This window comes from Lycorma delicatula, chromosome 1 (assembly GCF_047948215.1).
Source record: "Lycorma delicatula isolate Av1 chromosome 1, ASM4794821v1, whole genome shotgun sequence".
Classification (NCBI taxonomy): Eukaryota; Metazoa; Arthropoda; class Insecta; order Hemiptera; family Fulgoridae; genus Lycorma; species Lycorma delicatula.
Window position 1 is genome coordinate 310,802,614 of NC_134455.1, and position 13,371 is coordinate 310,815,984.

The 13,371-nt window shown below is 28.5% G+C and overlaps 1 protein-coding gene across 1 annotated transcript in view; it reads left to right on the forward strand.

The window, feature by feature from the left end:
* The first annotated feature begins 3,425 nt into the window (after positions 1-3,425).
* The window catches only part of LOC142333934 (uncharacterized), a 38,077-nt gene continuing 28,131 nt past the window's right edge, over positions 3,426-13,371 (forward strand). The window contains exon 1 of the mRNA XM_075381563.1: positions 3,426-3,549. The gene's annotated coding sequence lies outside the window, so the exon portion shown is untranslated. The remainder of the gene's footprint in view (positions 3,550-13,371) is intronic.

Consider the following 13,371-nt stretch of genomic DNA (forward strand, 5'->3'; position numbering starts at 1 on the left):
TTTATAGTTATGACACCTCACACGCGTCATAACTATAAAAAAATTAAGATAAATAGTGTAAAGCAACAAACTACTACACTCCGTTCTAATTGTTTTATTTCATCGTAAAACAATGAGCTATACACACTCCTTCAACTTGTGTGAAAAGTAATAATTTTTCATTTGATACACTTATTAATATAAATGATATTTATTAATAATATTGTTATTTTTGCTAATAAAAAAAATATTTTGCCTGTAAATCAAATACAGCTTGTTTCAAATGTGACAAAATCATGGAACAAATTAATGCAATTACTTATCCGATTTAAATAACCGGTACAGCATCCAAAGAAAGAGGTGATAGGGGTGCAATATTTTCTCCACTACAACAGATTCGGATTGTAACTTTTCAATGCCTACTTGTTGTGAGTGTATTTATATAAAGCTGAAAGTTTGTCTATTTGGTTGTTTTCCCATCACGCGAGAACCAACCAACTGATTGTTCTTAAATAGCAAGCGAAGCAAGCTCTGCGTCCCTGGGTTTGGCCGCAGGAAGCCGCTGGGTCAGCTTTCAAGATTCGTCTGGGCATCCAGGGACGGAGCCCCAACCGGCTAATTCAGGGTGTCCCATATAAAACGCAACCCATCAACCACTCATCCATGAAATTTCAAAAGTCAAGCTTACTCCCCTACTCGTTACTGAAATGGACTCGTCCAACATCTGAACATCGCAGCGATGCAGTAGAACACTACCGATAGTAACAACAATGCAATCATAACGTTCAGTTTAATGCTGGAGACAAGATGGTGTTTTTGCTAGATGAACGTGTTTTCATTGTCGAGTCGTACTTCAGTACGAAATCAGTGATTGCAGTGCAAGATTTGTTTCGCCATATTTACCCAGATAAACCAGCTCCTAACAAAACAACAGTATTAAGGTTAGTTGCAAAATTTAGAGAGACTGGTTCTGTTAATAACAAGGAACACAAAAGATCTGCGTCAGTGTTGAATACAGATACAGTCTCTGAAATCAAAGACCGATTACTCCCCTCGCCAAATAAATCGATCAGACGTTTGTCTGCTGAAATTAATTTGTCTAAATTAACTGTTCATCGGGCGACCAAACAATTACAATTACGATCTTATCGCATTCAAACGGTTCATCAACTTCTTGAGCCGGACAAAGAAAAACGGCTACAATATTGTCAATGGTTCCGTCGATTTCTGCGTGAGGGAATTAATGTTATGGATTCGTTATTTTTCACACATGAAGCACAGTTTCATTTTGATGGCTACGTAAACAGCCAAAATAGTAGAATTTGGAGTGCTGAAAATCCCCACGTTTCACGAAAAACAATTACATCCGCAGAAGTTGGGCGTGTGGTGCGCCATATCGCGGAAGAAAATAATCGGTCCTATTTTTTTCGAGTACACTATTAATGCAGAACGATATCAGGATATTTTATTTCAGTTCATTGCACTCTTGGAAGAGGAAGACAGACACTGCTGGCTACAACATTACGGTGTGACTTCGCACTACGCAGGTTCAACTTCTGATTTCGTTGAAGTTTTTCAACTTCCGATAACACGATTGGTAACCGTGTTATCGGTTGAGGCTTTTGGCCACCAAGATCTCCAGATTTGACTGCGGCGGATTTTTTTCTATGGGATTACCTCAAAGAAAAAGCCTACAGCAACAAACCACGAACACTTGAACAATTGAAAGTCAATATTGAACAAACTGTATTAAATATCCAGCCACATACTTTGAAAAAAGTTGCAAGAAACGCTGTAAAAAGAATTGAAGCTTGTATTCAAGAAGATGGCGGCCACTTCCAACATTTACTCTAAATGTAAGGTAATGGATGGTAATAATAAAAATTACATTTACATTTACACATGCCTTTTTATTATTTCAATACCTACCAATATAAGGTTGGGTTGCGTTTTATATGGGACACTCTGTATATATATATATATATATATATATATATGTATGTGTATATATATGTGTATGTGTGTGTGTGTGTGTGTGTGTGTGTGTGTGTGTGTGTGTGTGTGTGTGTGTGTGTGTGTTATATGAGATTTTTAGTGAAATCCTCAATAAAATATATTTAAACCATATTTTTAGCACGATCTATCTATTTTCCGTTACAATCTGCTACAAGAAATTCTGACATAATACTCGTAGAATTGAGCTATTTAAATAATAACTCATGATCTGTTCTATTGATCATTTTAATTTGAAGAATTATTATTCAATACTTTTTCCTTTTGTAGAGTAAAATTTTGATCACAAGCAAGATTATATGAATCTCGTAATTCACGTTTAATCCGTTAATTCACGTTTATCCATTGCTTGAAGAATAATTATGATCAAAACAGCCCAATAATTGATTCGTTAACTAATATTATTTAATATTGAATAGAACTCTATATATTAGAATTGTTTAGTTTAAAGATTATAATAAGAAATTAAAAAAGTTTTATTATTTACTTTTAACATGAAGTTTAAAGAAAAGATATTTAGGAAATTTTTAAAGCAACTGAGGACAATTGAAAGGTAAAATAAATTTTTATAGTATTCTGCTTTGCAAAGTAGAATAACTATAAAAATTTATTACTTATAAAATTACTTAATAAAATATCTACTTTTTAAAATTACTTATAAAAATCTATTACTTTCTTACTGCTTACATTTTAGTTAAAAAGTTTTCAACGATATTCAATGTGATAAAACTTTAAAAATATATTGAAACCTATAAACGACTAACTCTTAAACAATATGGAAAGTTTTTCCTAAATACATTTTGGAGCTAATCATGCGGCTTCTTCTTCAGTAGCATTTGAGTAAGGATTTCTATAATTATCTCTGAAAAGTGCTTTGAAAGAACTAAGTTGATTAAAATGCTCAATACTTTTAATATACTGTTGTTATAATTAGTACAATTATATTAGGCAATTTACTTTCAGGATTCAAACTACCTTTATCTACTGCAAGTGGAAGCGTCTCGTCCTGGAAATCCCGGGTTTGAATCTCGGTCAAGCATGGCATTTTTCATACGCTACAAATTTCATCTCATCCTCTGAAGAAATACCTAACGGTGGTCCCGAAGACTTAAGAACAAATTAAAAAAAATATTTAGTTGTTACACAGAATATTTCCGAGGGTAAATTTGATGAATTCTTTGATTTATAAAAAATAAATAACTTATATTTTTTGCTGCCTATTTTTTTAATATTGATTCTGTTCTTTTAAGATAATTTTACTCCAGTAGGAGTATAATAATAACGGGAAGCACACATATCAAAAGAAAAAAATATTTAAATCTTACAATAGTAATTTATGATAAAATTGAAACAAATCTTTTACAGTGCTCAATCAAGAATGAAGTAGCTTTCTCTTACTCCGTATGCGAATGGCAGACATGCATTTATTCTGCTGTGGGCAGTTAAGGAGTAGAAAGTCATCTGCGGCTGCTGTATTATGTTTAGTCCATTTTATTTCTTGCAGTGATCTGACACAGCTTAAGAGTTTGTTTCTACTAAGATTTTGGATTAAGATAGGTCAGTACCGTTGTTTTCTTTTACATTAAATAGTAAGGTAACTGAATAAGTATGTAATCCAACTGAAATTATTATGCCATATGTTACATTAGATCTTAGATCTCAAGAAAATTATGAATTTAAAAGTACTGGAAACTCATGAAACTAACAACTTTACCCACTTGATTATTAATTTTATTTTAACTTTTTTATTTCAACTACATTAAATGAATGACTAATGTAAATATATAATAAAAGTTTTAAATAAAATTATAATGAACCAATTACAAATAGAAACCATATGTTTCCGCTCTATGCCATTTCTCTCTCTTTAATTAAATTTTACTGTAGTGATTTTCGTAAAATTTGTATTAAATCTGTATACACATTTTTAAGACATAACTGATCAAATTTCCATTTTAAATTTACATGAAAAGCTCAAAGTTCACTTATATATTTTTTCTTTTGAAATAATAACGTTTAAATGGTTTTCGAGATTAACCGATTTATGTTAGTTTTGTGATAATTTTTGACTGCTTATTTTATTAATGAAAAATTAATAACATGAAATCGAAGGTATTGTAATGTAATTTATGAAATTTATAGAAAGAGTAAAAACATACAGTATTAATTTCACAAAAAAAAAACCAACTGCATATTTGACTGAACTTCAAATCCTAATATTGTAATGTAATTTATGAAATTTATAGAAAGAGTAAAAACATACAGTATTAATTTCACAAAAAAAAAACCAACTGCATATTTGACTGAACTTCAAATCCTAAATATTTTTAGGTAATGTTTTTTAGTACAAAATAATTCGACTTTATTTAGAACTTCACTAATAACATTTTATAAGAAATTGTAATAATTAATGAATATAAAGAACTGTCGTAATCATGTTTTCCTCAGAATGATCATTATCTCTAAGATGATACTTTTTAAACATTAACAAATTAAAAAATTAACGTGCATATATTATAGATTTTATTATAGTTATTATTCCGTAATTATTGTTATTATTAATAAAAGACAAATAAATAATTAACGACTATAATATTATAAAATTAAACCTAACCAACAATATTTTAACACAATTATTATTTAATCATCTACATTTTAAAATTTGATGACCATAATTTAACTTAAAGAAGAGTTTTTTAGAATTTGTGAGTTTTTATAGCCTGTATTTGGCTTGTATTTGTAATAAAGAACACGTTTGATTGCAGCTTTCAAATTATTGTATTCCCCAGCTTTTAATTAAGGTTAGTGAAACTGAAGTAGTATATTTAATAAAGAAAAACCTAAAAGATAAATATGTTAAATGATTAAATAAATAAATAGAAAAACAGAATTTTTTAAACGGTTTAAAAAGATTTAATATATGTTTTTAAAACCTGATTGTAGTTTCGATTATTTGAATACTTATTACTAGTATTATTAGATACTTGAATCTACATTCAACATAAATAGATTTAAAAATGTATTTAATAAATAAATATAAAATAACAATAATTACAAATATTATTTTCCGTAATTGCTGTTTATTTGTCAATTATAGTTTATTATTAATCAATAATTAATAACAAAATAATTAAAGATATTTAATAATCATTAAGATTTAAATGAAAGAATATGAAAAAATAGTATAATAAATGTTATTTGTCAAATATCTAATCTTTTATTACTTGATTTATTTTTTCTGCATATTATATAACAATTTCTCAAAATCCCACTGATAATGATTATATAATAATCGAAATTTAAGATTTCAAGCAAAAAAAAACTTTTATAGACGGGTTTTTTTTCCAACTTACAAACTATACATATTATAAATTATGTACTATGTCAACGTTAATTGAAGGCAAAAGTTAAACTATGTCTCAACCAAAAAATACCACTTTTAAGTATTTTTTCTTGTTTTGTTGCAACTACCATGTCCTTCCTGTAAACTGGTTTTACAAAATTAATTTATTTTAATTCTTTTTCGAGATTCTATATCAGAAATCAATATATCTGATTATATTAAAAATTGAAAACTTCAAAAGAGATTTATTAACTTTTTACCGTGTGTTTTTATAAACTTAGTACACGTCATGCTATAAACACACATACATACATGTGTACAGAGTGTATCACGAAGTTCTCCTGGGACTTCCATAACCTACTTTGTTCAGAATTAAATTATTTACAAAGGTTGTTTAAAAGTTTTATGTGTTTATTACCCATTTAACAAAGTTACTGTACATCAAACATAAAAAAAGAGTTTTTTTACCCAGATTTATTGATTTTTACACAAGATTTCTCAAACAATACTGCAGATACGGTTCTGGTATATATTTTATTCGATTTTTCAGCTCAATTACAATAAGAAATCACTAACTTTGTTTCTAATTTTGATAACGTCCTAAAAATGTCAGTACGAACTCATTTTACCGGGGCAGTTGAAATCCAAGCGAAATTTTTATTAGCTGAAACTCGCATTTTAGAATAAAACGAAGCATTTTAGGATGTATGTTTACGTAAACTTTTTCCATTATTTTTACGAGTAGAACAAGTTATGAAAATCCCGGGAGAACTTCGTGACACACGCTGTACATATAGAACATATATCACGAAATATCATCATAATAGCTGATCCGATCTATGATAATTGAATCAGCCGATGAATTTGATTTTAATACTTTAATTTTATTTCCTAATTTTTACATTGCAATCCGATCAACTAGTAAACGATAAGAAAACACCCATCATGCCCAATGAGATGATATGTATGACATGTAAATTAGGTGTAGTCTGTACAGAGGTTTGACTGCAAAAAAAATTAATATTAAAGATTTAAACAAAAATAAACTCGATCTTTCTTCAGGTTTAATATCATTTTAGTGTACTATAAAGAATATGGCATTAGCAGTTTTTTTCCGGGCAAATACTATGTTAATTAATTGATTTTTTTTTAAATTTTAATCACTACCTTAATTCGCCTCATAAACTCGAAGCATGTGCCATGGGAATATGAAATGGAAATTTTGTAGCTTATAAAAATTCCGTTCTTGACCAGGATTCGAACTCAAAACCTCCGGATGAAACACTGAGAAGCTACCACTCCGCCACGGAGATCGGCAGATTGTTATAGAATATTTCTAAATTAAAGAAAAAATGTATCACTAGTATTCAAAAATACCATTCAAGTACATTTAACTAAAAAAATGAAACTTTATAAGTTAGAATAACCAGATAATCTTAACATCGATGGTCGATGGTCAATGAACTCGTTTTATAACTATCTTTAGTCACGTGAGAATTTACTCAGTTCTTGACATTGTTCTGTTAATATACAACTGGATGTTATAAAAGAAAGAAAAAAGAAACCGGAATATCGGTCTATCTTAGTAACTATTACTACGGTTGTTAAACCAAAGGTCCCTGATTTCAGTTCCTAGAAAGGACCAGATCTTTGCCGATAGAAGTAACTTCCTTTTAAGGAATTCCTGTCTTAAGAGAATGTTGTACGGAAAAACAAGGAATATTGTTGAATAAAATATATTGATTGATAAATGAAATCTTATATTAAAATAAATTAATACTAGATTTATCCTTTGTCTCTATTAAAACTATTTAATTCAAAAAATGAGATTTACCGCAGTAAAGAAATAAAACTGCGAAGATAAAGCCCGTTCGTAGTGACAGCTGCTTTTTCTGACGAGAGTAGTGTGTGTGTATACAATTTTATAGAATTATCATATACTCGTATTTACACATACAAAGAAATCGGATATACAATTGTCATCGAAAAGGTAAGGATTAAAATTAGGAAATAATAATGAGTATGTAATATAAATTTTTATAATAAACATTAAATTAATTATTATCAAAAGTACGAAAAATGTTATACACTAAATATTTTAGTAAGATTACACCTATAGAACCAATCAAATAATTTTGGTCATTTTAAGAAAAGGATTAGAGAAATATTTTTAAATTGCATCACTTTCGCGCACGCACACACACACACACACACACATATTAATGTATAATATACACAAAATTTATATTTTAAATATATATATATTAATTAATATATTATAATATATACTATTATATATATTTAATACATAATATAGCAGCAGTTCATATAACTGCAGTGTATAAAATATGCAGTTTTCTCTAATATCTTAATATAGAATATTGTCGTCTGATATAGTAGCAATCTTTGGAAAAACTCTAATAAGAAGAGAATCATTGAATAAGCTGAATATAATTTAAAATAATATGTTAATTCATACTGCTCCGGGAGTTAATTTAAAAGTGTTACATATCAGTTAGTTTCTTTCACCCCCTAACGTGAATACCTGGTAGCATTGATATAATCTACAAGGATGGGGAGTGATCTGTTTCAGAAAAGATAGTTTGTCAGCCTTACCCTATATTGCAAAAAAAAAGTTGTTCGACGAGATCTACTGAATATTCCTATTGTAAAGTTATACCTGCGTACAGAATTTATCAAGAAATAAATAAAGATGAATGTTGTTTTGCCAGAATGTTACCTAAATCTAGGCTTTGGGCAAAGAACAATATAAAAAGGTTAAGCGGCTTAAAATAGGCTTTGAACCTAATTCTAAAAGCTAAAAGATCGGTTAATTAGATTAACCGATCTATGATTTTACTGGCAATGAAGTTCAATAACATCAATTTCCAGGAATTTGTTTGGAAAATTATGTTACCAAAGTTGTTTGAAATATCCATCATGCCTAAATATACTTAATTCTTCAAAAGTAAAGCTGTATCGATTAATAAATGGAAAAGAGTTATAATAATAAAATTAATATATATATATATACAGTGTGTCACATCAAGAAACGGAGAGACTTTCAGGACATATTCTACTGGTGAAAATAATGAAAAAAGTTGGTAATCTATGGTCTGGAAACCATTTATCATTTCATGATTGTACTTTTTTTTTGTTTACTATGTTAAGAATAATTTTTATTAGGTACAGAATGAATAATATGATTTTTTGGTATATTTTTCGTCTGTTTTGTTTAATAAAAAAACCTATCATTAAAAGTTGTTATTTACTCCTTATTGGCTGTATTTACATTAATCTTTTCAGGATTAAATTTTCTACAAGTTTTGTTATTAAATCCTACGATTTGTTAGTTATTTAACAAGCTATTGTACTACAAACCTAAAAAAAACTTGTTTTTCGTCACCGAATACAAAACTCGTTTTTTTTTTTGTGTTTAAGTTGGTGATTTATGTCAGATATCTTAAACATTACTGAAATTACAATTCTGGGATATGTTTTATCCAATTTCCCATCTTAAATTACATAAGAAAACACCAACTTTACTCCTTAATTTGGGTTTTAAAAATTACAGTAGGGCTTTTTTTTACTAGAAGAGCTGAAATCTGAGCGAAATTTATCACTAGCCATAAGTCGAAAACAAAGCATTTCCAGACCTATATTTATGTGAACTTTTTTTTCATTATTTTCACCAGCAAAACATATTCTGAAATTTCTCCGTTCCGTTGTGGAATACTCTATATAAATACAGTATAACTGAAAGAGCCCAGTAGAGTAAAGAGTTTGAATCATTGTTACTGCTTTTTTAAATTAAATTACTAATTAGATAAAATAAAGTACTCGTATTATTTTATGTATTCTGAATCACGGTCTCATCTTTTTGGTGATGTAAATTTTCAGTTTGCTTTATGTGAGTCCTTTGGATAATTGAAAAATAAAACTGTTAAGTCTAGGATCTTTATAAACTGTATAGTGTTTAAATGAATACGATTTAATTGTATACAAGGATGTTCAAAGAATTCACTTCAAACACCTATTGTAAAACGTAACGAAGTAACTTTTATATAATTGACTGATTCGATAAACATACCTCTCTTTATTTTAAATTCCTTAAATATGGCTTTAATCTGAAAATGTTGTATTCATGCAAAACAGATCTCTCCAAAAGAGATCAAATTAAATAAAAAAAATAAAAAAATAATTTTCAGCACTTTAAGCAAAGAAATTTAGTTTTATATTACCAATTAAAGTATTAAAAATGTTCATTTGTTGCATTTATTATTTATTCTTTTAACTATCAAATGCTGTGAAATAATAGGAGGATCTTAAATTAATTACCCCATATTTTGTTATTTAATTAACATAAAACCATCAAAGAAAGAAATTTATATTTAAAATAAAATAGGGCCATATCTAAATGGCATTTCTTATTGACAAATTTCAGACCACCGTTTCAAGATTTCGTTGGAAACTTGAGTGTTTTACACATTTCATAGATATTTTTTTCTGTTAGATAATATTTTATTTTGGTGCATGTTCTATATTATTTAACTTTTATTAATTTTATATTTCTTTTATTTATTTAATGCTTGTCTCAGACACTTATGTTTATTTTGGCAAATACTTCCAAAACAAAACAGGGTTTTAATATTTTATATTAAAATGTTGTTCTTGTATTATATATTGTAAAATGTAATTTCAAGGTATATCATTTTTTTTTATATAATAGATTTATTTTTTAACAATGAGGTAAAATTGTCTAAAATATGAAATAGACTGATACCATTTCGTTAATCAAACAACCGTCACAAATTATGCAATACTGAAGTACAGTGTTAGACGTGAATATATTTTTTTAAGATTAATTAATATGTAGCTTATAAATATTTAATATTTTATTAAATACAAAATTATTATGATTCTTTTTTCAGCATATGAAAAAAAAAAATAACAGAAATTTATATTATATAACGTTGCATTTGGTTACCATCCATATGGTTTATAGTGGAATCAAAATATCTTAAAATATTGATTACTTGCCTTATGCGTGATCTCACTTCCTAGTAAATGACAATTTTTTTATCATTTCAATTACACCGAAATAATAATTAAAACAATAATAATAGATTATTAAACACTATAAATTAAATTGATAAAATGTTTTTAATGCTAGTTGCATTATAGCATTAACTCCGTATAAAATCGACAAGAGGTAATCACAAATTTTTTAATGATTTTTTAATCTACCACAATAAAATCAACCGTTGCAAATTACAATATTTATTACAATAGTAATACTGTTGTTACATAATAATACAATATTTTATTATTGCGTTTATTAGGTATTGCACTGCAACATCAGGTATTTAATAAAGAATGAATTACAGGATTTAAAAAATACATCCTAGTTCTTATTTTTTTTTTTTTATAAATATTAACACTTACAGTTGACACAGTAAGAATATAATGAATTCAAACTAGTATTTCTGGTCTTATTTAGTTGGTTTATTTCTGGTAGTATTTAATCATCAAATGTAGAAATACTAGTTTTATATTAATAATCCTCACCATTCGTTTAAGTTTAAAAACGATTTTATTTTGTAAAAAAAATATTTTATTACAAAATATAATGTACTTCTCCGTGGCGAAGTGGTAGTGTCTCGCGGCCTTTCATCCGGCAGTCCTGGGTTTGAATTCCAGTCAGGTATGACATTTTTTATATGCAAAAATTTCTAAATTTTATGTTCTAGCGTACCAGCTTCTTGTAAGTCCTGTGGTAAATTAATTCATCAGGAAAAAAGTATTTGACGACTGTTAATAGTTTGATTTAAAAATAAAAAAATAATATTTGATGTAGTTTGCTATTAATTTAGCCATCTTGCTACAGGTGCGTTTCGTTCAAACCCGGTGATAAGTCTATTAGTGGATAGTGGTGAGACATCTCTTTCGGATAGACGAAATGATCTGCTCCTATGTTGCGCGTAATAAAGCGCAACTACATCCGACTTTTGACACTGTGTTCTCCAAACAACATCTTAATCGATATCAGGAACAGCCAAGATCTACTGCCTCTTTAGGCATCAGAGCTCATTTTCTTACCTTTTAAACTACAATTATCTCCAGTCCTTCTGTTACTCAACATTATTACCCCCTCCCCCATGGTTTCTTTTCATCCAGGAGTAACCGACGATGGATAGTTATTATTTGCTGTTTGCGAATAGAGCACACTAAACTCACTCGTGGACATCTCATGACTCGGACCAACACATCTGTTTATGTTCGCTGCGACTGCCAACTGATGGTACATCACATACTTGTGACTGTAACTGTTATGCGGAATTGCGTCGAAAATTTAAAATTGGAGCTAACATTTGAAATATTTTAGGAAACGATACAACCATGTTATCTCACTATTTCTTAAGGCCGTGCATTTGTATTCAAATATTTTAATACAATATTTTTAATATAGTTTTTTACTTTAGATTTATTTTTCATTTAGCATTCTGAATAGGCGTTTTAAATCAGTTAAATTTTTGAGGTAACTTTACTTGCTTGCTGTAATAATAATCGTCGCTGATAACGACAATTCGTTGTGCGCCCAAGAAAAAAAAAAAATGTAATAATTTTATTTGCCTTAAAACCAAAGGTTTTTTTTTATATCAGTAGTAAAACTAAAAACGTCCATTTCCAACATACTTGATCATGTTTCATTTATTTTTCTTTTGAGACGACATTGGACCACTTAGTCAATCAATTTCCAGTGTTCTTCGAAGAGCGCACTGCCTTAACCTTCCGGTTCTGACAGTACTTTGTACTTTGTTCTGACAGTACTTTGATCTGATCTTTGTTTCTGCATTTCTTCTGTAACCTCCGCTGTGTATCTTTGGGTCTTTTCTGTAGAGCATCTGTGTGCTTCGAGAGTGTTGTTTATTTTTGTCTTGTCAAAAGCGTCGTCGATCATCAATCCAATTTCTTCGAGATCCTTTTTAATTTCTCTGAAATATTTTCCACTAGTTTTCTTTTCCAAATCCCCGAGAACCAGTTGTTTCAGAATTCAGCCTTCAAGTATTCTTAAGATATGGAAAGAATGAATAATCCTTTTCTTCTTCATCGCACCTATAAATCGGGTTGATTTCTTTGAGTACGGTTTTATTAGTGGAAATTAGCCAGATCCCATTCTTGTGGTAATCTTTATCTAAACATGTTCTGATGATCCTGGGTTCTTTCATGCATAAAACGAGTGTATGAAAATTTAAATAATTAAAAATATTATATTTTTGTGAATAAATGTATTCTTACAGGTGAAATTTACTAAAATATTACAATAATTCTTTGTGTTGAATAGAATTAAAAGGACCGCGTTCAATTAATAATCATCATTATGACAAGTGGTTAAGAGTAAATTTTTTTAAAACTATCATTATATACAAGTTAATTTTTTATCTTCTTAATAGCCGCAGATTGAAATTATCTCTGTGGGAGGTAAATCTCATAAGTCTATTAGTACAACAGTAAAGTTTTACATGCTCAAGCACACGAGCTTATACAGATGTACAAACATAATGAACCAACTCATGTACTCAAGTTATTACTCGTATTGCATGCATTACATCTATATAGAACTTGCATTCAGCGACATACGCCAAGAATATTTATAATGAAATATTTTTTGTGCATTTCAACAATGCATGTCTTAACATAAAACCAAATTTATTTTGTTTTTGTGCAATATTTATGTACTTTTTATGTTGAAATATAGCATAATAGTAAAATTCTTATTCCAGAATCGTAAAAAAAGATTACATTCGTATGGAGTGAATTGACAATAAATTTGTACCTTGAATTTATCTCTTTTATAGTTTTTATGTTTATTTTAAAAGTACCTTTGTATACATTACCGATAGTTTCTTTCACCTGTGCTAATCGATTATTAAAATATGCGTCGATAGAAAATAAATTTCCCCAATAAGTTTGGTTATCCGGTTTAAAGGGAAATTAACTAACCGGTATTTTAAAGCTGACCAATTAATATAGTT